At 36.4% G+C, this 24,219-nt stretch overlaps 1 protein-coding gene and 1 long non-coding RNA gene across 9 annotated transcripts in view; one reads left to right on the top strand and one right to left on the bottom strand.

Annotated features, from left to right (window-relative positions):
* The window catches only part of ATF7IP (activating transcription factor 7 interacting protein), an 83,909-nt gene that overhangs the window by 53,224 nt on the left and 6,466 nt on the right, over positions 1-24,219 (bottom strand). The window contains exon 1 of one of the 8 annotated variants that reach the window (XM_053978906.1): positions 12,141-12,241. The exons of 6 other annotated variants lie outside the window; for them this stretch is intronic. The gene's annotated coding sequence lies outside the window, so the exon portion shown is untranslated. Of the gene's footprint in view, positions 1-11,068; positions 11,113-12,140; positions 12,242-24,219 lie in introns of those variants that run through there. One more of the 8 variants, XM_053978903.1, reaches the window with a different exon arrangement.
* On the top strand, positions 1,568-7,736 carry LOC128808089 (uncharacterized). The gene is made up of 3 exons (XR_008437366.1): positions 1,568-1,645; positions 5,484-5,624; positions 7,611-7,736. It is a non-coding gene; the product is annotated as an uncharacterized LOC128808089 (long non-coding RNA).

Genomic DNA, 24,219 nt, shown 5'->3' with positions numbered 1-24,219 from the left:
GTTAGAGATTTCAGCTTTTATCAACAACTCAAAACATCAGCTTTCAATTCAGCTGTGACATCTCCAAACACTAAACAAATCCTGCTGTTTTAGACAGAGGTAACAGCAAAATTCAGCTTTCTTACAGAAAGATTTTTTAGCACAAGCTAAAACACTAAGGAAATTTGGTGTTTTTTAAAATTTTTAAAGAAAGGATTTACGGACTATGAAGTTGAATTTATGCATTTAAAGATACATTTGATGAATATTATTATACACAGTCTCAATGTTAGATTACAGTTCCATCTCTGGCACAGGATAAACAGCTTGAATTTCCTTTCCATTATCCTTGAATATGAGTAGGACCTAATAATTCCATAGATATAGTCAGTAACTGCCAAAACACATCTACAACTAAAAACTTGCTCGAATTCTGATATTCCTAACTTAACACCTGAACAACCTGAATTAATTGTTCATGCACATACAGATCAAAAAATATGAGACATTCTGTGGAAAAAGAAAAATCTCAGAAAAAAGGCAAGATGTTCTGATCATGCTTAGGCTTTTCTTGGCATTATAAAATACAGTATTTTTTCCTTTTTTGAGAAAATTTTATAAATTTTAAATGTATAATTTTCAGTAATTCAACAGGCTACAGCTTTGACAAGGTATCACCAACATATGCAGATTTGTATCCCTTGTTTTCTGTTAGATAAAATGCAGAATAACACTACTGTAATGAAAAAACAAACATATTTACCCTGAACAATCTATTGTCTAGATTGGTTCCCATATCACATAGGCAACTAGCTGTAGTGATGTAACCTTGGATTCCCAACTGGCAGCTCAGTGACATGAGAATTCAAAGGCGAGCTACCTGATGCTGACAGTGATCCCAGTGATCCCAAGAGTCACTTCTCAAATGCCAGAAGCAGAAGCGAAAACTTGCAACAAAAGCGGCGATGCTGCATTGAAACATTAGTTTGCCACACATATAAGCACCTTTTATTTTTTTTTTTTTTTTTTGCAAAGATTGCGTTTAAAAAGCAAGTTTAAACTGTAACTAAACCAGCAGTTGGTAAGTTGGGTGTTGGGAGGGTTTCCCCGGGGAAGACACCGTTTGTCGGCAGGGGCAGCACACCCTGCCTCGCCCGCACCAGACCTGCCCCGAACAGGCACAGCACACAGGTTGGAAGGGGCACGTAATCAGGGCGCGAGGAAACCAGCTCTTCCATAAACTGAAGCCTGATGGGGTCTCTGAGTTGTTCGGGGCAGGAACGCTGTTTCCCGTTTCCCACATGAAAGGATGAATTTTCTTTCCGTGAGTGTCTGAGGCAGGCCAAGGCAGCACCTCGGCAGCCATCTTGTCCTCTCGTCGGCTCCCTACCCGATGGCGAGGACAGCCAGAGATTTGCATACCCGCTCGGGATTGGCTGCCGCAGAGCTGCTTTGCATAAACCAAATCTGCCTGGCAACAGGCTAAAAATAGCCAGCGCTGCTGCTGCTGGGAGCGGCACCGCAGCGGGGCGGGAGCGCGGCGCGGCCAAGGCGACGGGCCAAGGCACGCGCAGCCATCCTAACGTGACGGTACGTGTGGGCACGGCGCACTCCATTCCCTCAGGGTTTCGGTGGGGCTTTTTAAGTGACAAAATTTAATTCTGAGGTAATTATCTTTTCAAGTCAAAACAAACTCTTATAATCTGCACACTATCTTCTTTCTCACTTTCGTTTCTAAGCAAGCTGGAACAGAAACCATCTTTCTTACTGTAACACCCCATGTCGGTTTGGTGAGATGACAATGGAGTAATCCACAACTGCAACAAATGCCACCTAATCCTTAGTAGATGTGGACTCCTACACAAAGTTCTTGGCTCCTCAGTTACCCCTTGTTAATCACACCTCACCAGAAACACACCTGTACCATTCCATTCCTCCACTTGAAACTAAAAACTGTGGGATTTGGAAGGGCAAGGAGGATGAACTAAGAAAAGAAACTCTGTAAACAGAGAAGGCATTTTAAGATTAAAATTTAGATATAAAATGGAGTCAGTAAAGCACAAAATCTTTAAGCTGCTATGTACATACATGTTCCATGATAGTAACTCCAGCAGTAATCTACATGTACAACCTACAAGACAGGAATCATCTACAGAAGTTTCATTTTCAGCAGTACTGAACTGATAGCATAAACTCTTCTGACTGCATCAGAAGCAAGTAAAGAGGTTTCCACACCTTTCTATTCAATGCATCCGCCCCCAGTTTCTGTTTCATGGAACTGGTAAAGGCAGGTGAAAGCCAACATCTTAAGGTGAATGAAGCACCCAGTGCACACAAGACATGTACAGCTGTCTAATCTAGCTCTTGGGCAGCCTGAAACGTGCCATCTGATACTAAGGTACACACAAGTACTGCTAGAATGAAAAAACTGTTATTTTCTCTGTCACAATTAAATAATGAGAGCAGGAAAAAAAGTGGCCAAAAAGCAGGTGGTTGGTCGTAGAGATCACTGAAGACAGTTGATATCTTCTGAATGACTCAACAAAACAGAATTACAAAAATTAAACAGAAATACCAATACGAAGTAAGTAAAATTAGACAAAAAATTGCGTACAAAAAAGCTTAAAAAAAATTAAGGGGAAAACCCCACCATCATCACCACCAAACAGACCAAAACACACAAATTTTCTTGTGAAAATTACAATTTACCCAAATTTTATTACCTGTACCTACTAGGACTGTTTGTCACGAGCATTCTTTAAGGAAAGGTAGCTTACTGCACAGACGTTAATTAGCTACTCCTAATGCATTTCAGTAGAAACTGTGTCTCCTACCACAAGACATTTTTTCATTTATCAGAGGCTAAATGTTTTCCAAAGGAAACTAATGTTGTGAAATGATGGGAACTAGAAAACAAAATGCCAAGCTAATATTAATTACTAGATACAGAAGAAGAAAAAAAAAGCACATTTTTAATACCAGTAAAACTTTGTATTAATATGCTAAGGATCCCAGATAATGCATGTAATTCATGTTTAGACAATGATAAACGGTTGCTCTCTATTAAAGTTCTATGGCAGTCAATTTCTTACTGTACAAAGCATGCAACCAGAGTAAGACTAATTTACTCTAGTAAAAGTCTGTAATAGCAGATTAAATTCTCTTGGGTCAGTGGGTGGACAGTTATTTTTCTGTATTTGGTCATAGGCAAAGATTTGTCACATCTCGCATTTGTAAAGACTTGTAACAAAAATGACCCAATGTGTCACCCAAATGGTCCTTTAAATGTTTCATAAACTAATACGTAAGCAACCATTGCATGGAGGATTCTTTAACTTTAGCTTGTCTGGAACAAGCTCTAGAGACACAGATTGCCAGATTTAATTCTTTGCTAAGCTGCCCAAGGAACAGGAAGCAGGAAGTAACAAATGATTTCTTTATGTAGTTCCAATCATAGAAATAAATTATAAGAAAAACAGAACTAGCTTTGAAATGGGCTTTAATGACAATAAGCAGCCTGAAAGGGTACCAATTCTAACTGTATTCTTCCTTTCTAGAGCCTTTGACACACCCACCTACTCACCATACCTGCTGCATAGACAGATGTATGATCTCGTTGTATGCTATTTACCTGACTTGTTAGGAGACCAAATGCAATGCCCTAGATTGCAATTGTTACCATATAAGAAACACTCTTTTCCCATTATTATCTTGTGGCCAGACTTCTAAATTCAATACCAGTAGGAAAAAATTTTGAAATGGTGCCACACTAGTTTTAAGTGGCACAGTTGTATTGATCTGTATCAGCAGCACCTTAAGCAACAAAGCACAAGATGTTAATTTCTGAGATGCTTACACCTAATGCTAAAAATTCTTGTCAACTCACATACTCTGAAAAACAAAGATATTTAAACAAAACCAAAGGAAGATTATAAGAGTAGTGTCCTGAAAATAATTACACAGTTGATGGGAAAATCCCTTTTTTTTTTACCAGGGTGGGGCTAAAGTTTGGCTGAAATCAGTTGGTAGGTAGAAAACCAGGAAAACACAGGACTTGTGTGTCAGTATAAGACAGACACTTTTTTCTTCTTTTTTTTTTTTTTTTTAAACAAGGAGAACGTGATTCACTGAGTAACCTCCCCAAGGATGTGGCAAAATCCCGATCACTAGAAGTTTAAGATGCAATTGGATGCCAGATAAGGCTCTCTTTCTCAAGAAAGACCAGACCACATCATTTTTTAAGGTTGTTTCCAATCTAAGATATTCTATGAACTCAGCTGTACAACTGATTTCATTACTAGATGATCAGTATTAGCTGTCAGATATTAAAACCCCTCTAAAATGGGACTTTTAAAAGTGGTCAGGTGACTACTCCACTGGTCTTCTGAAGGACTGTTACATCTTCAGCAAGAGAGCAGTAATTGCACAGTTGAGAGGTACCTTTCAAGATAATCAATCTTCTACTTATAAGCTAAGTCATTAAAAAACAACAACAACAAAAAAACCCTCTTTTTTGAATATATTATATACATAGACATTTTACATACTTCATGCATTTTGTATTTATATAGATACATATGGTTGAGGAAAACATAATCAGATGGCTTACAATAAGAGAAGTCTAAAATGGTAATTAGGTTGTGGATTTGAGGATCTAGTTTTATTTGCATAGGGTTTTAAATGTAATTCTTATATATAGAAGCTAAAAATTACATGGAAACAGTAGATTATCAGGCTCAAATAACCATAAGTGAACTTATCCTTAAGGCAAATTTTCTCCCAGAAAAGCAAATTCATCTTGTTTGCTATCTCTGGTCAGATACACAGAAAAATTCTTACACCTGAAGTAAGATTGTTTCTGATACTTAGTTTCTAATTAATATAAGAAATCTACTTTTCCTCACACCTTGAGATATGAATTCCAAGCACCTCACTTCCCCTTCTTTGGTCAAACAATAGAATGAGTGGCTCATTTTGCAAATTTTTCTCTAATTCATTTTTTTGACTGGTTAGTCTTCTGACATAGCAATATAAACTATTAATTGAGTAAATAGGGCTGCTAAAAATACAGAGAAATATATTTAAAGACACTACAAAGAGTATCAAGTTTGACAGGTACAAAGTTATTTTCAATTTTTATTTATATATATCCATAATAACACAGACAATAGGATGTCAAATAAAAACTGCTATGAATGTCTTTGTTTCTAGGGCAAGGTACACTGCAAGGCCCAAGAATCCCATTCTAGAAGGGAAAGGTTATTTTTGGAAGTCCAGACTAGGGGACACCAAGCAACGGACAAAGTCTTTAAGTGCCTGTCAAAAACATAATGCTTTTTTGGGTGGGTTTTTTAATTCTAAGAATTCAAATTTATAAAATCAGGATAAACTTGAAGTGTAATGCAATACAACACACTTTTTGTATAAGCTCCTCATGCCTACAAAACTTAATTAAAATGAACACTCTTAAAAGTCCCACAAATTTAAACTGTTTTCATACATAGGTTTCAACCATCACAACCCATCTTCCACCTGCTAAATTTCATTTCAGAAGAATGTTTGAAACAGCTTACAACAGCTAAGAAGTTAGATTTCAAAATATGGTGCAATGAGGAAAAATATTGAAAGCAGTTTATATTATTCAGGTATGATAAAATACTTTTTTCTCCCCATTCTGCAACTGCAGCCCATGCATGACTAATCCAGTATAATCCCGCATCAATAGCGAAGACAAGTCAAGGAACAGGAAAACTGGAGTTCATTGCTACTATAATATAAAAATGTAAGACCAAAATATTTGGTAGAAAGTCTTCATCTCTAGAAAAACATAAATTTGCAAAATAAGTTTTATTGCCAGGTTTTTGTTTCCCGTCCCTGACAAAGGCAGTTGAAAGGTTCACCAAAATGAGGAACAAATCAGTATAAAATTTAATGAAGTAATTTCCTTAGAAATCCTGCTTCAGACAGACTCACTTTACAGCAGCAATGCTGCTGTTAACATTCACTGTATTCATCTGTGCCTACTAGAGACTACCACGGTTGCTAAGCAACATCTTAGTTTCATCTCAATTTTGATATTTGCCATTTTGGCATATTCACTGGAACCCTATTTATTCTTTAAATAACCTAATCTCATTCCACTTCTTCCAGAACTGTTTTATGAACGGCAATAAAATAGATTTTTCAGAGGGGAAAAAGGGGGTGTGGGGGAAACTTCCTTTTTCCTATGTTTTTCTAAGTACCTAAGTGTAGATAAAATATCTTAGAATATTTGCATGTGACAAGAAAAATCGCTATATAGTGTTAAGAAACCCCACAGACATTCAGCAGTCATCTTGCTTTTTCTGATTTCTGGTTTCTCCACCTAAGTTAAGCAAGGACAGGAAGTAGAGAATTTCATATTAACTGGAATATAAAAAAATTCATACCACAGAGCAATTAGCATATTACCTAAATTTATTCTACAATGGAGTAAAATACTACTCTGATACATGAGATTGAACTCCCTCAGTTAAAGAATGTGACACATGAGCCCATCATACATGTTCTCCTTCTACCTTACAAAAAAGGGACCAATATAAATGACCTTCAGTGACTCTGTGAATACACAGACATCAAGCAGCAGATTTCACAGTGGCAGGAAAAGAAAAAAGACTGCAAAAATCCATGCAGTCAACATATTTCTGTAGATAACACTGCTATGAGGTCACTGCTACCTGAGAGACTGCCCACACTGACACTCATCTAATCCAGAGGGGTTTCCTATGCAACAAGACAGCATCCTCCGCCCTGGACAGCTACTCTGCACACTTTGCACAGAGTAATAATATTCAAAAGAGGCAACAAGCTTTTCAGAACTCTAAAAGAAAAAGCACCACCACTGTTTTGCAGTACCATTTTAAGTAGCTTAGTCTATATCCATACAGAGAGTCCCATTCTTTCCTGTCCTTATTAAGTAGCACTTAAAAGTTAAGAAGTACTCTTCAATGTCTTCTTAAAAGGGTTCTGTTACATTAACTAAATACTGTGACATCTCCCTTTGGATGAAGTAACCATTGAGGAATAAAGAGGAGAGGATGAAATGCTAATAATTAGGTGTAGACTCTTGTGATGAGAACTGTAAATAGCTATGTTTTTATGAAATACTAAATAAGTGGAATCATGCATGCACTTCAGGCAACAGTTCTTCAAATCATTACCTTAAAATGATCCGGGAAAAAAGCAAGTGCTTAATTACCCATTTGAAATAGGAGATGGTAAACCTAATGTTAAACAGACGTTTCAAAGATGTAGAGTAAAAAAACAATTATCTAAAAGCAACCCAACTACTGGACTTTTCTCATCTTGCAGTATAAATCTTAATAAAAGGGAGTCAATTAGCAAGTGCTGTATCACTTTAGCTGCTAAGTACTATTTATTTTTTGTGCTGTGGGATGACCAAATGTCAACAGCCATCAAAATCCTAGTAGAAGGAATGTGAAGTATTTTCTGTGAATTACAGCTTGTTGCTAATATTACAAAGGAATATGGCCTTCTAAACATAAGAAACTGAAATTAAAATCTGTGGTCTGAAGGCATTTCTTTTCCATAGCGATGGAAGAATTAATCTTTGTGTTTCCTTGGTTTCTTAGTCTAAGATCCTTGAAGAAGAAAGCAGAAAAAGATATGCAAAGTGTTCTTTGATCACAGCAAAGTTCTCAGGCTACGTTTCTTAGAGGATACAAAAGCAAAGTAAAAAGGAGAATAGAAGAGATGTTCCATCCAATAACGACCTTTGTCTTTTAGATTAAGAAGCTACAGGCCTCAAATGAGATCAGCTTATACTTCCCAAAGTATTTCTTACCCTGTTTATTAATGACCTCAATGAGGCTTGCCACTATGCAGGACGCACAAGTAATTCTGGAAGGCTTTCCTGGGTTTAAACTTCACATCTAGGATGACAGGCTTTGATTTTTTTTCCTGATGAATTCTTTTCAGAGTCACCATAAGCCCTAGTCTGCAGTTACTCAACACCTCTGCATGGTTGCTGGCAGCAAATATGTGGACTGAAGTCAGCCAGCAACATTTTGTTCATGCTGACTAGTGACATCATACACACTAACTTAGTGAACTAATGAAAAGCACCTAAATACATGATCTGTTTAGGACACCAGAAAAAACAGGTCTAGAGCCACCTCCAATGCCAGTGTTGCATTCCTCAGTGAAAAGGATGGAAGTGATCAAAAGCAGAACACACTTCTTCCAGTAATGAGGTCATTGTTTTGCTTGCTAATGCAAATTTTCAAAAATAAAGAAAACAATATTATGAATTCATGAAGCATTGATAGTCTGCACAGAATATTAAACTAGGATTCACAATATAATAAAAATAATAAAAAATAATAGCAAAAAAAAGATGCAAGTTTCCCTCTACTGATAAATTATTTGGGAATTATTTTGCCAGAACAGTGCGTAAAAAGTTTTTGAGTCTGGTCCGAAAGACACAGTGGCCAGGCTGTACTGATACTCTCCAATGCATTCATGAGGTGGTAGTACTTGGTCTGCAAAAGACTACTTCTTCAGTGAAGAGTTCAAAGCAATTCTACAAAAAAAATCCTTTATTTTACTGTTTTGTGAGGGGGAAAAGCAGCTGATGAAGCAACAATCCAGTAATACCATTTCAGAAACACAGAACTACATGAAGAATTTATACAGCTATTTTAGACTGCTTGCCTTCTCAAACTTCATGAACAATCATAGGGAGAAAAATGCATCTGCACAGTCACGCAGAGTGACCATTTACAAGAAACTTCATTTTTCTTGCCTAGAAGTTTCCCAAATGCAACCCAGAGTTAGATGCCAGAAGCAGACAGTAAGAATTATACTTAAAAATGCCTCCATTGATAAAATGTATAAAAGACACAAAGGATAGCATCTTTAATTTTGACCAATTAAGGTCTGCCCAAGAAAGGTTCTGCCCAGAAACCATTAACATCAAAAGGAACACTTGTCCACAGTCTGTCTCTTGCCTGGTGAGCCGGCAAGCCAACATGCTTGCCTGCTTCCTGGAAAGGACAGGCTGCAGTTTCACCTCATCCAAAAAATCAAAGGCTAGATTTCTCTTTGAATGAGTGAAGAATCATTATAAATCCTTTCTTCATGTGCTGGCACATAGCATAGCTGAACTGTTTCCTGATAATTCTTCAGAATACCTACAGACTTCTCCTGATGTATCTGTATGCATGACCACATCTCCCAGGCTTGCATTTGCAACTATAAAATTATTTTATTTATACAGCCCCAAAGGGAATATGACCAGGGCATAATCATTCTTGCGCTTTTTGCCAGGATCCTTCCTGATTTTTCAACATTGTAAAAAACCAATACAAGCAACAGAACTGCAACGTGTATTGAGGCATAATTCACATCATCAGCATTTAGTGTAATCCAGGAACATAACTTTATAAAGAGTATGGCTTCCTTACTCTTTCTCTGTATGCTACAGAATTTCAGTCCCTCTTCATTACCTGTCTGTTTTGGGCTTTAGCTATGTATTTTGTCTGTGTGATCCCCACTTACTTCCAGGACAGAGTGTTTATGCTGGATGGTCTATAGATGTATAAATCAGATTCTGGTGTGCAAAGGTAATACATTTACTTTAATAAATCTAATAAATGGTGTTTGGGTCTCACGAAGCAAATGTTCCTGATGACTCTGTAAGTTCCATCCTCTGTAATTAACATAAAGTAACTATTTTACAACACCAATAATAAATTTTACTTGGAGCATGATTGCTACCCTCTCCCCTTCAAAAGCCTTAAAAATCAAATTAATGTTTTTTTGATAGAGAATTTGGGGATGGGAAGTTGTTATTTGAGGTGTATCAAGGAGTAATTGTATCAAGGAGTAAGCACATTACAGATACTGTGTATTTACACCAAGGAATTTCGTTCTAAAACAAATTAATTAGGATATCCATTTTATAATAACGTTCCAGCAATTAAATCACCTCTGCATTAATTGAAATAATATTCTTTTGCATTTACTGACACACTGTTAATCCTCCATTATTTTTCTCCAGCCCTTTTTTAAAACTCTTCAGGGTCTTCCACAATTCCAACTTTATATGGAGTTACTGGGAGGGATATCTCAGAATTCTCAGCCAATTCTTTTAAAACTCCTGGATGCAGATTACAGAGACCTCCTTATAACCTTTGCTAAGAAATACCTATTATGGAATGTTTAGTATCTTCCTTGTAACTTCAAGGCTTAAAAAACTTAAGTTATCTACATGACCTTATAATATAATCTCACTTTCATCTAAAATAACACCAAAATATTTACTGTGATATACCTTTTTTTCTTTCACTATAATTCTGTTATTATTATCACCTACATTACTGTTAAAATTCTCAATTCTTAATAAATATCACTTTTGTTATTGTTTACTTACCAGTCAAGGTTTTCCTCTCAGGAACATTTTATTTTAATCAGTTTTCTACATTTTTAATGCCCCACTCAGTGCCATTTCTCCTCTACTATCATAACACTCACACTTCACAGAAAGGAGGGAGGGGCCCCAAACTGCTTCCTTCATATAGCAATGAAAGCAAGACTGGTTCTAATGGAATTTGACATTTACAGAAAACCTTATAGGCATTAAAGGCTTCTAGTATAGTTTATATGGGAAAATCTACCATACATATGTGTTTTTGCCCTCTCACACACACGCCCATTTTTGTACTTTTTGTAGTCTGTATATGCGTATAAGCAGACTTCTAAATGACAACCAAAATTCTGTCCATATCAAATCTTAAGTTAGCACTAAAAAGTTAGAAGGTTTCAAAGTGTATGAGCTAAAGCTAACTACAAACTGCAACTCATTTGGCCCATATTGTAGGCATGCAGCATTTTTCTCTGCCATTTGAATGCAGAGGTTTACTTTTCTCTATTACCGTTAAATTCTCCCCTCCGCAGTATCAACCAGTTACAGTTCTCCTTCCAAGCATATTTACTCTATAGGCCTTAATTCCCAGGCCATTTCAGAATGCCTCCAATACCTTCAATATCTATCACTGCCATTTTAAGCTGTAATAATTTATCTACTTACTTTGTCCTTCTACGTCTTTAGTTTCATTCTCTTCAATTAATCTTATTTTTCCTTCAACCAAAACAGGCCTGTCTACTTCCAGTTCCACACCCCTATCTTGAGCTGATGTCTGCCTTTAAGTGGCCATGTTTTTGGCTTGTTCGTGCATCTCCAATTATCTCTTTTCTCTAGGTCAGTGACCATCCTTTCAAATAATTTTCTCCATCTCTCCTTTCCAGTCTTCCATGGTGTCATTACTTCAACTGGTAAAACAGAAACAATACAAATGTATTTGTGCAGAATTAGCACATCTGCCCCATGCAGCCATTTCATGCGCTACATTAATAACCACAATAGAGCATATTATGTAATTAGCAATACTTCTATTCTGTTAAAATTTCCTGCTTTAGGGCAAGGTTATTGTCTTCTCGGGGGGGGAGATCATAAAAACACTATATTCTGATCTAATTCCCTTCTTATGAAAACAGCTTTTTAAAATGTACCCATAGGCATTTAAGAAAGTATATATACTAAAAGATACATGGACAACAGTGCAGTATCTAATTGCTTTAACAGCTTTGTAATCTCAACAAGAAGAAAATTCAAACTACAACCAGCATAACAAAGATCCTTCATAACACCATGAAACCAAAACACAATTGGTGGATTCAACTTTGTCAACTCTGCATCATCTCCAGGGTAAGCTTGCACTATTGCTAAGCCTCCATGTGCATCAACCAGTGTCACTATAGAGACAAAAATAACACACTAGCAAAACAGTAGAGGTTTGAATCAAACAAAAGCATTAACACTACTAAAGAAAATTACACACTCAATTTTTGAATGATTTTTAATACTTAGTTTTACTAAAGTAAATGGTCTACAATAATCTCTAGGTAACATTCCCCCTAAAAACAGCAACCCCAATATAATTACAGCCAGAACAAATTACTTTTGGGTTTCCCAGAAAATGCAACTTACATTCAAATATAATTCCTGGCATTGTGCCAAAGTGGGGGAGTGGGACCTAAATGAAAGATTAACTTCAGAGTCCTCTAAAACACAAATGCAGAAAATTAGTTGATTCTCTTACCTGGTAAGAAGATAGCACGTGCAAAATGAGCTTCCTCCTCTGAGTAAGCCACTGACATGCAGCTCATTTGCATAAGTCTTATAAGCTACAAGTAAACTTCCAGGTCGGCCATCTTGATACTAAGATCTTGTTTTGTTTACACAGCAGCATGAGTACTGGTTTTCAGCCAGCCTGAGCTATGCTGTTACACCTCTCAGCTAGTAGCCTACATCTGTACCTTAAAGCCTGCTGGAATTCCTACTTCTCCACATAGTAGCTGGATGCGTCAGAATGCCCCTGCAGCTCATTGAGCATGCCACAGCCTCTAAGGAAACTGTTGCAACTGCAAGTGCGTCCAGTTGTACTCTTTGTACTGCCTTCTGTGCTACCAGCTATTAGTGCTGCAGCAACTATGTGCAGTGAAGTACCTCCCACATACCACACAGTAGTACCAACAAGCAAAGATTTTATTACAGCACAGCACAAGACAGCACACTGAAAAAAAACCCAAGAAAACTGAATTTTTCTCAGTATTTTCACTTACTAGCAATCTAATTACACCTAGATTCCTTTGTACATCTTTTCACATTCATCAGTGCTGCTTTTTCTGTCTGGAAACCAGAGTGCTCCTGCAGCCCGTGTGAAGGAGAAGTCCATGACACATGTTAGCTGCTGCCGACACGGAGTCAGACTGCAATTACAGCTAGCTGGCGCCAGTAAAAATTTACATAAAGGGGCCTGATTTCAAGACTAAATTGCAGCAGGATATTGCTCAGCAAAGCCTTGCCCCTCCCCACGGGTTCTAGAATATATCTTTCTAGGTGTTTGCTTACTAATAATCCAGATCCCTATGAGAAGTGCTGCTCTCATTGTTCATATAAATGAAAATTGACAATAATGTCTGCAAAATTCTGCAAAATTAATTTCACCTTGCAGCCTGTTTCAAGTAGGATTCTACACACACTGTTCACAGTTGTGGTCTAGTAAAAGAAATAACACCAGAAAAATTCCATTATGCTCGGCAACCAGGTATTCTTAATCTAGTATTTCCAGCATTTTGCAGATTTCCAACAAGAAATAAATGTTAGTGCCAAGTAAGACAAATTCATTTTTAACCTAATACTGAAAAGTAACATGTCTGGCCATTTAATTTGTTGTCTCTATTTCACATTTAGCTTTTTTTAATTAGTGAAGTGTAGGAAGAAAAAAAAAAAATCTCTCAACCAGAATTATCTTTTCAAGTACCTGTAAGGTACAGTGACAGGTAGCGGCAGAAGCTTGGGTTTCAGCCTCACTTCGACTTTTAATACGTAATTTTAAAAATTCTTACCTTCTTCTTTCCAGTCAAAGTCCAATCAAATAAATGAATAAGTTACATTTGACAGATGTTTATTCTAAAAGTCACTGTACTTTTCTAGGGGAAAGAAAAAAGAAGCCAAGCTTTAAGCGTGAGTGTGTGTGTGTGTAAAGGATGATTCGCCAATACCTCTTGCCCCCTCACCTGCTGCCTTGTAAGAACTCAGGGCAGGAAAGAAGCAATGCAAATAGGTACTCTATTTGTTATACTAGCTATAAACACATATTCGTGAAACCTTAAATAAAATCAAGTTTGGCTAGCTACATATTTAGCAATAGGCAGCTGTAGTTGCAGCCTGGCACCAATTTGTGAAAAAGCAAAGTAATGGAGACAGGGATGCTTATTAATCTGAACATGGCAGAGCATCTCAGGACCAAAAGAGCCTGCTTTATACCCCTGGCCTCTTCTAGGTCCCTGCACTGTTCCTCTTTAGAATGCCAACAGTGTCAAGGCTATATACAGTCAAATTTTATGTCCCATTTTCTGCTGCAAGCATAATTTGTTCATTACAGCTGGTTCCAGGTTATTTGAGCATAACACAATATGCTCATCTGTAATGTCAAAAAAATACTGTTGTTGTATCTGAAAATATTTAGCAATGCAAAGTATTCCTAACTTCTTGTTTTAATTTATCCTCACCTTTGCATCCACAACCCGGGTGATTTGTAAGGGAAAGCTAATTATTATTCCAGAATGCCTGTCACATTAAAGTGACAATCAGTAACATCCCTTTTATGTTATATATATATTTTGATTTGTCTTTCAGACTGATTTATGTATGTTAGTGCATATATAATACATCTTTCAGTGATTCTGTTGTCATTTGCAGAATGAATCATTGGATTAACAGCTTCTGAGCTTAAAAAGAAAGGGTACCAGTGCTGCTTTAAAAAAAAAAAAATTAAAACCCTTAGATTTCCCAAATACAGTCATGTTCCTACCCTCCCCCCAGCTCTATTGCGTTATGCATGAAAACCTGAATAATAGTATGTTTCATAACACATTAAAACACATACTGCAGAAATAAGAGCCTTGGAGCATTTTCTGTTCCAGGCTCCAGTCCGCTATGGGAAGTCCATGCCTGAACTTGCCGGCAGCCCCCGCGGGCGAGCGCTGCCACTGCAGTCTGCGGGAAGCACCACCCCGCTTCCAGAACGTTCGGGCAGAGTCACCCGCACCCCCTGACTGTACCTCCCTCCCTCTCACACCACTGGCTATGACAAAGCTCAGTTTCAAACACAAAACGTTTTCACAGAGAGGAGGAGCCATTGATTTGGGAGTTAGAAACGCACCAACTCGGTTACACGGGGCAGAGCGGGTGCTTGGGGTAGGGCTGAGCCCCTGGCCAGCGGCAGCCTCTGTCTGCCGACCCCAGATAAAGTACAGGGAACCTTCAGCAGCCTCCAAAGTACTGGATTTGGGCGGGATTTTTTTTCTTTCCAGCTTGGGATTTCCCCCCCCCCCCCTCGGGCGGGGGGTGGGGGAAAGAGTAGCATAGTTTATTTTGTAGTTTGTTTGTTTTTAATAGGAGACTCTGAGACAACAAGCCATAATGTACTCAATCATAATTCTCCGGTGACTGCTACTACAGAAAAAAGCTAAAATGTCTGCCTGCCTTTTCCACGTTTCACCCCTGTCGGTGGAAACGCCTAAAAGCTATTCTATTATTCTCAGAGCCAGTTCTCTTCCTCCAACATGCGAACGACTTCCTACTCCCCCAGGAGAAGTGACCTTAAAGAGCAAATGTTGCAGCCAAAAGTAGTAAGACCAACTGTGTTCAAAATAACTACTATTAACAGTATGGGTTCAATAGGTACTAATCAAAGACAACATCTTAAAATATCAGTTCAGTTCTCTCAAAATAGGTAGAGAAAAAAAGTCACACAAAATGATTTCCCCAATCCAGACAATTTTAAATATTGAAGCATTTAACTCACAGAGTTTTTGTCTAAAAAGGAAAAAAAAACCCCATAAATCCAACCATGATGAAATCTATCACTAGTACCTTGACCTAAAAAAACCAAACCAAACAAAAACAACAACAAACCTTAAACAAACAAAAAACACCCACCACAGAGCAAATGAAAATGAAGAGCTCTGAGCCTTCTGACACAAGTCCAAAACATTCCTTTCCCCGACTTTTCTTCTCCAAAACAAAACAGATCAAATTACTATTCACTTAAGAGTCAGCTAAAACTTTAGTAATTGCCAAAATTTTCTCACATTACTGTTTGAAAGACACAGAAAAATATGTACGTTTCTGAAGCGGAAAATGGTCTATCAAATCATTATCTTAGCTGCTGTGGTTTATTTGAAGATATTGTACAACAAGAGCCTGTATCAGCAGAAAGAACAGGAAGGGCAGGAAAAGGGGGAGGGAAGACTGAAAATAATTCTTTCCGCTTTTCTGTTGTAAAAAAGGGGTGAGAAAGTGTCTAAACTGGGTAAGTTCCAGGCTGTAACAGTCTAATATGTTGCACCCCCTTTCTTCTAGAAATGGAAAATCCTCATTATGAGTATTCTCATCAACTTCAAAACTCCCACATTTTGTTAACTTACATTTACATGCAGAATTTTGTTATTTACTAAGCAGCTGACTGATCTCAACCTGAAAATCAAGATGATGGAAGACAGTAAAAAAACTTGGCTTACTCATAATTCCTTCAAAGACAGTACATGCTTTAAAAATCTATTAAATTTTACAGCTAAAATATAAAGGAACAATTCAACTGTTTAATAACAGTCATAACGTGATTAAGTATTTAAGATTCCAAACAGTTCTAAGAACTTGGTAACCATTTATTTCCACCTAAAGAACCAAACAAGTCAGCTGTTTTAAAGTGATTTCTATATATTAAACAGTATTGCATTCATTCAACAGTCTGTTCCAGTCCATTTCAAATCCTGCCTGAAATGGTTTGCTCCTGAAATTTCTATCAAAATAGAAGATGCAGCTGTGCAAATTGAGACAATTCAGAACTTTAAGAGGAACATAAAAAATAATCAGACCATGTTAGAATGGTTCCAAGCAACTATGATTTAGTAATGCAAAACTATCCAAATAAGTTGGTGCATAAATGAAAAAATAAAGTCATTACAAAGAAATTCTTCTTTTTAAGTACAGTATTTGCTAGGGGGAAAAAAAGAATCTATACACTTTTTCAGAGTAAACTACTGTTTTTCTTTTGGAAATTTTGTTTCTCTTCAAAAATCAAGTAGATTTGAGACTACTACCGTAATAGGAATTTATTTCACTCCTAACAGTCTGTCCTTAAGTTTACCTATCAGCAGTATGAAGCTAATTCTTCTAGAATACACAGATGCAGGAATACTGACCGCAATCTGACAACGCATCTTGTGTTAAAACTGTATTGCAATCAATTCAGTTGAAGTCATTACTTCATTACACGAATCTATTTCTAATTCAAAGCATATACATCTAATTTATGTATTTAATAAAAGTTGGGGGGGGTTTAGGTGTTTCAGCATCCACTCAAGTACCCTGTTCCTTTGCACATAAATTGGTCGTTTCCATTTTCTTTTTGATTAGTAAAACCCAAAGTATTAACAGCATGGGAGTGAAAAGAGAAGAGATTACGGCTTTCGGCTACTAGTACAACCATAAAAAAAGCCTTACAATGTACTTGGATTTCTGAAAATGGCAATGTACCCCATATGCAAAACCCACCATACTTTTAGCATTCCAACACTTACTTTAGGAAAGAAAAAAGAAAACCAACCAACAAAACCCCAAACCAAACCACACTACCCATGCAGTTCGTGGAATAAAACACTACAGCTCCCTGCTGTGTCAGTCAGTCATTTTGTACAGCACTTCCAAAAATGGATGTGTGTTCAAAATGGCCTGTTAAAAAGCAAAGGAAACCAAAGAGAATGGGAAACAGAGACAAGAGCTTTTATCTGTGCTCTGGTAATCGCTCCATACATTTTCTGCAAAATGGGAGTAAGCTTACTCAGCTCACAGGAGAAAAAAAACCCATGGGGAACAAAGTCACTAAAAGAAAAAAAAGATAAAAAAAAAAAAAACCCATGGGCAACAAAGTCACTAAAAGGTCTGAAAATACAGTATTTTATTCAAATGTAATACATATGAAAAAACACTCCTTATAGTGATTCTCCAAAATACTTTTCATGCTTCCATTAAAGCAGTTTAACAGAAAAATTTTAGATCAACAAAACAAATAGCACTAGGCTAATATATATATATATATATATATATATATATATAATTTATTTATTTATTTATATGTCTGCTGTTTTCTTTAAAAAAAACACCAACCAATCAAAAATCCAACCCACAAAAAAAAACAACAAACCACCACAGGATGTGTATGGTAAAGTATGTTTTAGACATAAAATTTCATCCCCTTCAGAGATTATAAAGTAGGATTTTGGTAACCTCAAAGAATGAAATGTTTCTGCTTCCTGTGAACAATATAAGTTACTAACATCTGGAACTAATGAATAATAACTGACTAAAAACTATACAAACACAAATATCAGTCATTTATAATATTGGGGTAAGGATAACTCATCGAGTATCTTGCAGAAAAACAGTAAGATTGTTGTTGCACTGCATTATTAATTGATATTCATTAGATGAAGTAAATGTATGTCAAAACTTCACATTTTATCAAAATAAGTGTGTTTAATTAGAATTTGTGGTTTGAATTTTCAGACATTTAAAAGGACCCAAATCTTCCCAGGATCTTAACTATCTTACCCAATCAAAAAAGCCACTATGAACTAAAATCTGCTGTAAATCAAGTTCACCTAACAAAGCTCCACTAGCAACAAAAATAACAAAACTAACTACCTTCTTTTCATCACCACCTCTAACCACGTATTTCATTGCTCTTCTCTTACCCTAAAGCAGAAAAACTCTATGACAAATTACTTAAAATTTACTGTTAATTGAAGTCACAAAACCATCTCACCTTAAAAATTCTGTATTTTACTGACTTTATTTCTTTTTATCAAACGAACAAAATAAACATGGAGAAACAACGTCTCCTGAGAATCAGACATGCAATGTCTGCGCAGAATACTCAGTGTCTTTATAAACACTGTGTTGCCATTAACTGTGTAAGATAATATATGAGAACAGATATTTAATATTAATTAAACCACAAAGTGCTTTGTTATAGATTATACTGAAAGCATCAAATTAACGTGCAGAAATTCTGAGGAAGGACTAAACTTGTTGGCATTGAGACTAGCTTCCATAGCCCTAGCACTAAGTTCAATTTCAGCCAGGAAATACTATGATCTACCTACTGGTGAGTTACCCAGCTCATCAGCTGCTCCTGATATTTCTGGAGAACTTCGAGAAGATTCCTGTTTACTTACTCTTGGTTTAACTTATGTGCAGCTTAGAGAACCCATGAAGACCTGAACTAGGTTAAGACACAGAACAAGAAAATTATAGAAAGTCATAAACAAAAATGCCTTCTTTCTTCTCTTCTGTTTTCCAACTGCTCAGCAAAAAAACCTTGAGCATTACTTTTCTCCTACCTTCATCTCCCAGGACACAAACAGTACCTTCTAATGAGTTTTAAGAATGACAGCTAGGTCACCAACCAGAACCACACAACAGAATACATGAAGCCATGTGAAACCATTACCACTTGGAAACTCAGATTTCAATTAAGTTATAGAAAAGAAGTAAGAATAAGCCTCAAAACTTCCATCTTCTCATTTGCAGTAATTCCATAAAATTTGTAGTGTTATTCTTGAGTAGCAAGTAAGTGCTGCAAAACAGTTAAGTGCAAACCAGTTAACATTTATATAATCACTGTTTATCTAATGTATTTATATAGGCATGGTAATTATCTACCATTGGAAAAGTTGCACATTGAAAACATGATAATCAAATCTAATTGCTCGGTTACAAAAATTTAAGGAAGTTTGTAAAGAGTTTATTTCATTTTTCAGTTAAAGTACGAGGAAAGCATTTGAGAAACGGACAGCACAGAATGAGTGCTCTTCTGGTCTGCTAAGAAGGGTAAGCCAAAACAAAGTAATTTTATTAGCAAGACAGATATGATACTTAACCTGTTCTGTCCCATCTAATCTATCCTGTAACTGAGACAAGATGTGTCTGTGAATTAGTTCTGTGCAAAACCAAAGAGAAAACAAAAAAAGCACAAGCCAAAAAAACCCCAAATACCAAAAAACAAAAAAACCAAATGAAAACTGAACTCCAAAAACCAAACCACAAAGAAAAAAAAAATCAACAAAAAACTGAAACCCACTAAAATTGACCGAAAAAAAGACAACGGCATTGCGACGTATTTTATATAGCTTAGAATTAGTTTTAACTATGCCTAACAAAAGTTTTAAATTGCTTCTCAGCAAAGTAGAGCTGGTGCTCCCTTCTAAGGTCTGAAGCATGTGATGCTAACAGCTCTGCTCACTTGCACACAGTCAAGCTGAACTGCTATACTGAAAAGCCATTCTGAAACTGCTCTGTCTCAGCTGTACTGAAAATAAGACTAAGATGGCTGCAACGTTCACTAAAGCCAATCAGTGACATCTCAGCAGCAGGTAAAACATTTACACAGCAAAGCACCTCTGTCTTTACCACACTGCAACAAACTGCAGAGGTGGAAAGGGTGGGTCTGTGTGAGCAGTGGAGCGGTTTCTTTGACAGGCAGGAAGTGGTTAATGCACAGCTGCAGCATTGCAGCTTCCTAGCACCACTGGTAAAGAGAAAATCAAAATAAACCAAAAATGAGCAAGAGGCAGCCCTACTAGGCCTGTGACCCACAGTTTGTCAAATCTCCCACAAGTGCAAGGCAGTTCAGAATTCATATCACATACTAACAGTCACGGATACAGAGCCGACAAACATTAGGGAGTAGTTTTCAAGAGCAGCCTCACTTCAGTGCTTCTTAAAAAAAAAAAAAACAACCCACTTAAGAAATTAATCTATAGAATCTATAGCTTTGTACTGCTCCATCTACTTCAAAATAGTCTGTAATATTAGTTGCCCAATAGAAATTTTACTTGGGGAGAAAAAAAAGATGTTCACTTTATAAGAAAGATAGCAAAAATCTCAAGAACATTCTAGAACTTCAGCGCTTGCAGAAATCAAGCATCTAATTCTTTATGACTGCAATGCAGCTTGTTGTCTAAGCTTTTCAAAGAAGAGCTGTATCTAGAATCACTTAAGGAATTTTGATGGAATCTTGTAACACAGCAGTTCCTGAAGAACTGGTTTGAGAACCTATGGCAGGGAGAAGGGGATTGTTAGCCAAAGACACAAGTTTAACACAAAATTAAATCCTATATGGGTTTCGCTCTACTATCTGTTTATGGTAATAAAAATAATGATGTTCGTTATTAATTATAGTAATATAATAAATAATAACCAACCACACACTCTCATAGAGGCAGCGCTGGATCTGGAGGGAGCTCCTCTATACCTGCTTTACTTCTCTTCTACATAATCAAAATTTGTCTATTTTAAAACAAAATACCTCCAAGAATCCATGGGACAATTCTAAAGAAAATTAGTGTTGAATTATACCTAGCTTTCTAACAAAAAATAGTCTTGTGATCCAAAATTAGCCCAACTGAGTAAGTCACTCCCCCCTAAAAAGTAGAAGAACATGCCCTCCAACCATGAAAAGGTCTAGACTTATGTAAGTGTTCATGTCTACTGCCAGCTGTAGCTAGTTATTTCAGGATTGATTAATCATGGCAGCAGTAGTTGTCTGATGCACTCATCAGCACTACAGTCAGTATTTTTAACTTAAAAAATGGCAAAATACACCATCTGGCTTTTCCTTTTGTCCTTGTATTAGCATGACCTGCAGTACAAGAAAGAGCACATGCCACATATGAGACAGGTCCACTGACTGTCTCTGATAGTATGGTACAGATTTCGAAAACTAAATTAAAATATACTTGAAGTTCAAAAGACATATTTCTCAAAAAACAAACTTGTGAACATTGGAGAACAAATTCATTACAGATAATTTAAAACTACCCACTGCAATGAAGCTTTTCTTCACCAACACCTTGTACTAAAGTAAAAATTAAGTCTACAACCAATTAAAAAGAAAAATTTTCTATTATCTGATTATATACTCCATGTTGCTTACTCTGAACATCATATATACCACACCTTTAGCTTGTAAAAATTTACAGTAACTTGTAAGATTTCAAAATTCAAACTTAAATATTTCATTTGTGTAACAAATATACATATACTTTGATTTCCCCAATAGAAATATAATTCTGTGTTCAGTATATCTACAAAATTTGTACATCAAAAGGTGAATTCTGACTTCAAGTCTTACTATTTCAAGAATATCACCAAAAACATAGGGACATTCTAACCCAGAATCCAAGCTGTGCTTGTACAACACTGCGTTTTATGTAACGCTTGCCGTATGGATGACAATGACTTAAATAGGTTTGAACAGGCAAAATAACAAGTTTGCAAAAAAGGTTCACAGAACTCTTTCTCTGAGCCAGAGAAAACAGAATCCATGTCACAGTCCTGTTGCTATAAAATATCCTGCCTTGTCAGAAAGCTTCAGCAACAGGCAGAGGCACTAATACATTAACCCAGACACATGGATGCAAAAAAATCTTACTGAATAGTAGGAAATCATATGCATTAACTTAAATGTCCAGTTCAACATATCTCCATTAACACACATGTTACTAAAATGTGTTTAAAAGTGTGTTAAAAGTTATTAATCAAACTGATTTTAAAATAAAATCTGATGTTTAAGTAGATATAGAGTTATGAATGGAATAAGTCCTCTGAAACTGCTTTGGCTCAGAAAATGTTAAACTAAACCTACACTAATGTGTAATTCCATTCTACCATGTGACTACAATTTTTTTCATTGCTGCTTAGCATGGCATTTCTACAGATTCTCTAGTCAAAATGCCAAGAAAATAAAGCATTTTTATAAGACTAGAGAACGGACGTTAGACTTAACACATTATGATAAGACTCCAAACAACCTTTAATCCTGCCCTCTTTTGATAACATGCCAAAACACTCCAATATCATCTCAGTAAGTTCACTTGCTGTAGTCATAAATTAAAACAGGGCTTCCATTTCCCCAATTTCTCAAGAACTTCAAACAAAAATTGCAAGAGAATGGCATCCTATTGTTTCTCTAAGTATTGCTCTGTGTAAGTAATATCACCTTTGCACACACCTCTTAAATATCATTACATAGAACTACAGTTCATACCAGGGCTCCTTCCCTGAAGAATCAAGGGCAGGCAGAAATTTCTGCCCTTCAGACAAGATTTTATGCATTTAAACATAACAAGGGCAGGAGAGAACAGCCAAAGCACGAACACTTTCTTTTGCTCAAATTAGATGCTTAGAAAACAGTTAGCTATGTATCATCCACAAATCCTTGTGTCCAAACCACATTCTACCCACTTTTCTCACTTACCCTCTTCCTTTATTGATCATTTTTGTTTTGTTATGTAGGGTTTTATGTGTTAGTTAACATTAAGTAGACAAAACAGTTCTTACACTGACAAAATTCAGGAGAAACTACTATTCGTACACATTTCAACTGAAGTCTCTAAACAGTATCCACTGAAACCCTTTTGTATTCCTATTTTCACACACGCCAGTAGACTGACTTCAAGAAACATCTTGGCTCTCACTTAGGACTTCACAAATAAACACTACCTAAACTGCTGGGGGAAAGAAAAGAGCTCATAATCATGAGATAAGGAATACTGAAGTTAAGAAAAACAAACGTCTGCACAACATTTAAGGACTCTTCATTATTCCAAGCTGCTTGATGGTAGGACCAAAGAGGGAAATTATCAGTGCATTGACTGAAGTTAGCAAGCAGTTATGTTAATGTGTTTAAACACATGTCTCAAAGAAACAAAAATTGAATGCAACTTCTTTTAAAAATGACCTTATGGAAACTGCAACATATTGGAGGCAAAGCTAGAAGTAACATGGCAGCTTTTGGATTGTTTGGCTGGGGTTTTTCTTTTGTGGGGGGAGACAAGAGGGATGTGTTTTTGTTTGGGAAATTGTTTGGGTTTTTTTTTACTATAACATTTCTTTACACTACTGTGAAATGAAAGATAATGATTGAGACAGCACAAAATGACAGTTGCTAAAATAACCTGTGTATTTATTCTATCTCTCGTATCCGTAGCCATATAATTAATAAAATTTGTGTATTGACTATGGGAGTTTACTTGAAAGCATTTTCAGAAACCACATCTGGAAGAGGAAAACATTTTTCCTGCATTACAATAATTCATGTTACCCATAGCAAAGTACCTTTATTAGTTGAGCTAAATATTTTTTAAAATAAGTTTTAAAAAAGTACTTTGCATGCAGCCATCTAATTTTCTAAGTTCTCAAATGATTTGATGTTGGTTCATGAAAGAAATAAGAGCTAGTATTTCCTATGTACAGTTTTTAATAATTTTTAACAAGCACAGCTCAAAATATAACAAAAGGCATAGTTTACTTTCATTTCCCAAACAAAAGCTTTCCCAAAGAAACATAAAAGGTATTTATACAACATACAGACATTTACACAATGTTGTGAATTGTTCCACTATGATGGGATGGAAACTGACATACCACTAAAAATCAGACAGTTATTTAATACCGTATAATTAGTACCATGCTCTCAGCTACACCTACAACGGAGTCTTTACTTCCAAAAACACCCTGAAAGATGGGGGAAGGAATGGAAAGGGGAG

The sequence above is a fragment of the Vidua macroura genome, chromosome 5, assembly GCF_024509145.1.
Source record: "Vidua macroura isolate BioBank_ID:100142 chromosome 5, ASM2450914v1, whole genome shotgun sequence".
Classification (NCBI taxonomy): domain Eukaryota; kingdom Metazoa; phylum Chordata; class Aves; order Passeriformes; family Viduidae; genus Vidua; species Vidua macroura.
This window is presented reverse-complemented; position numbering and strand designations above follow the sequence as displayed.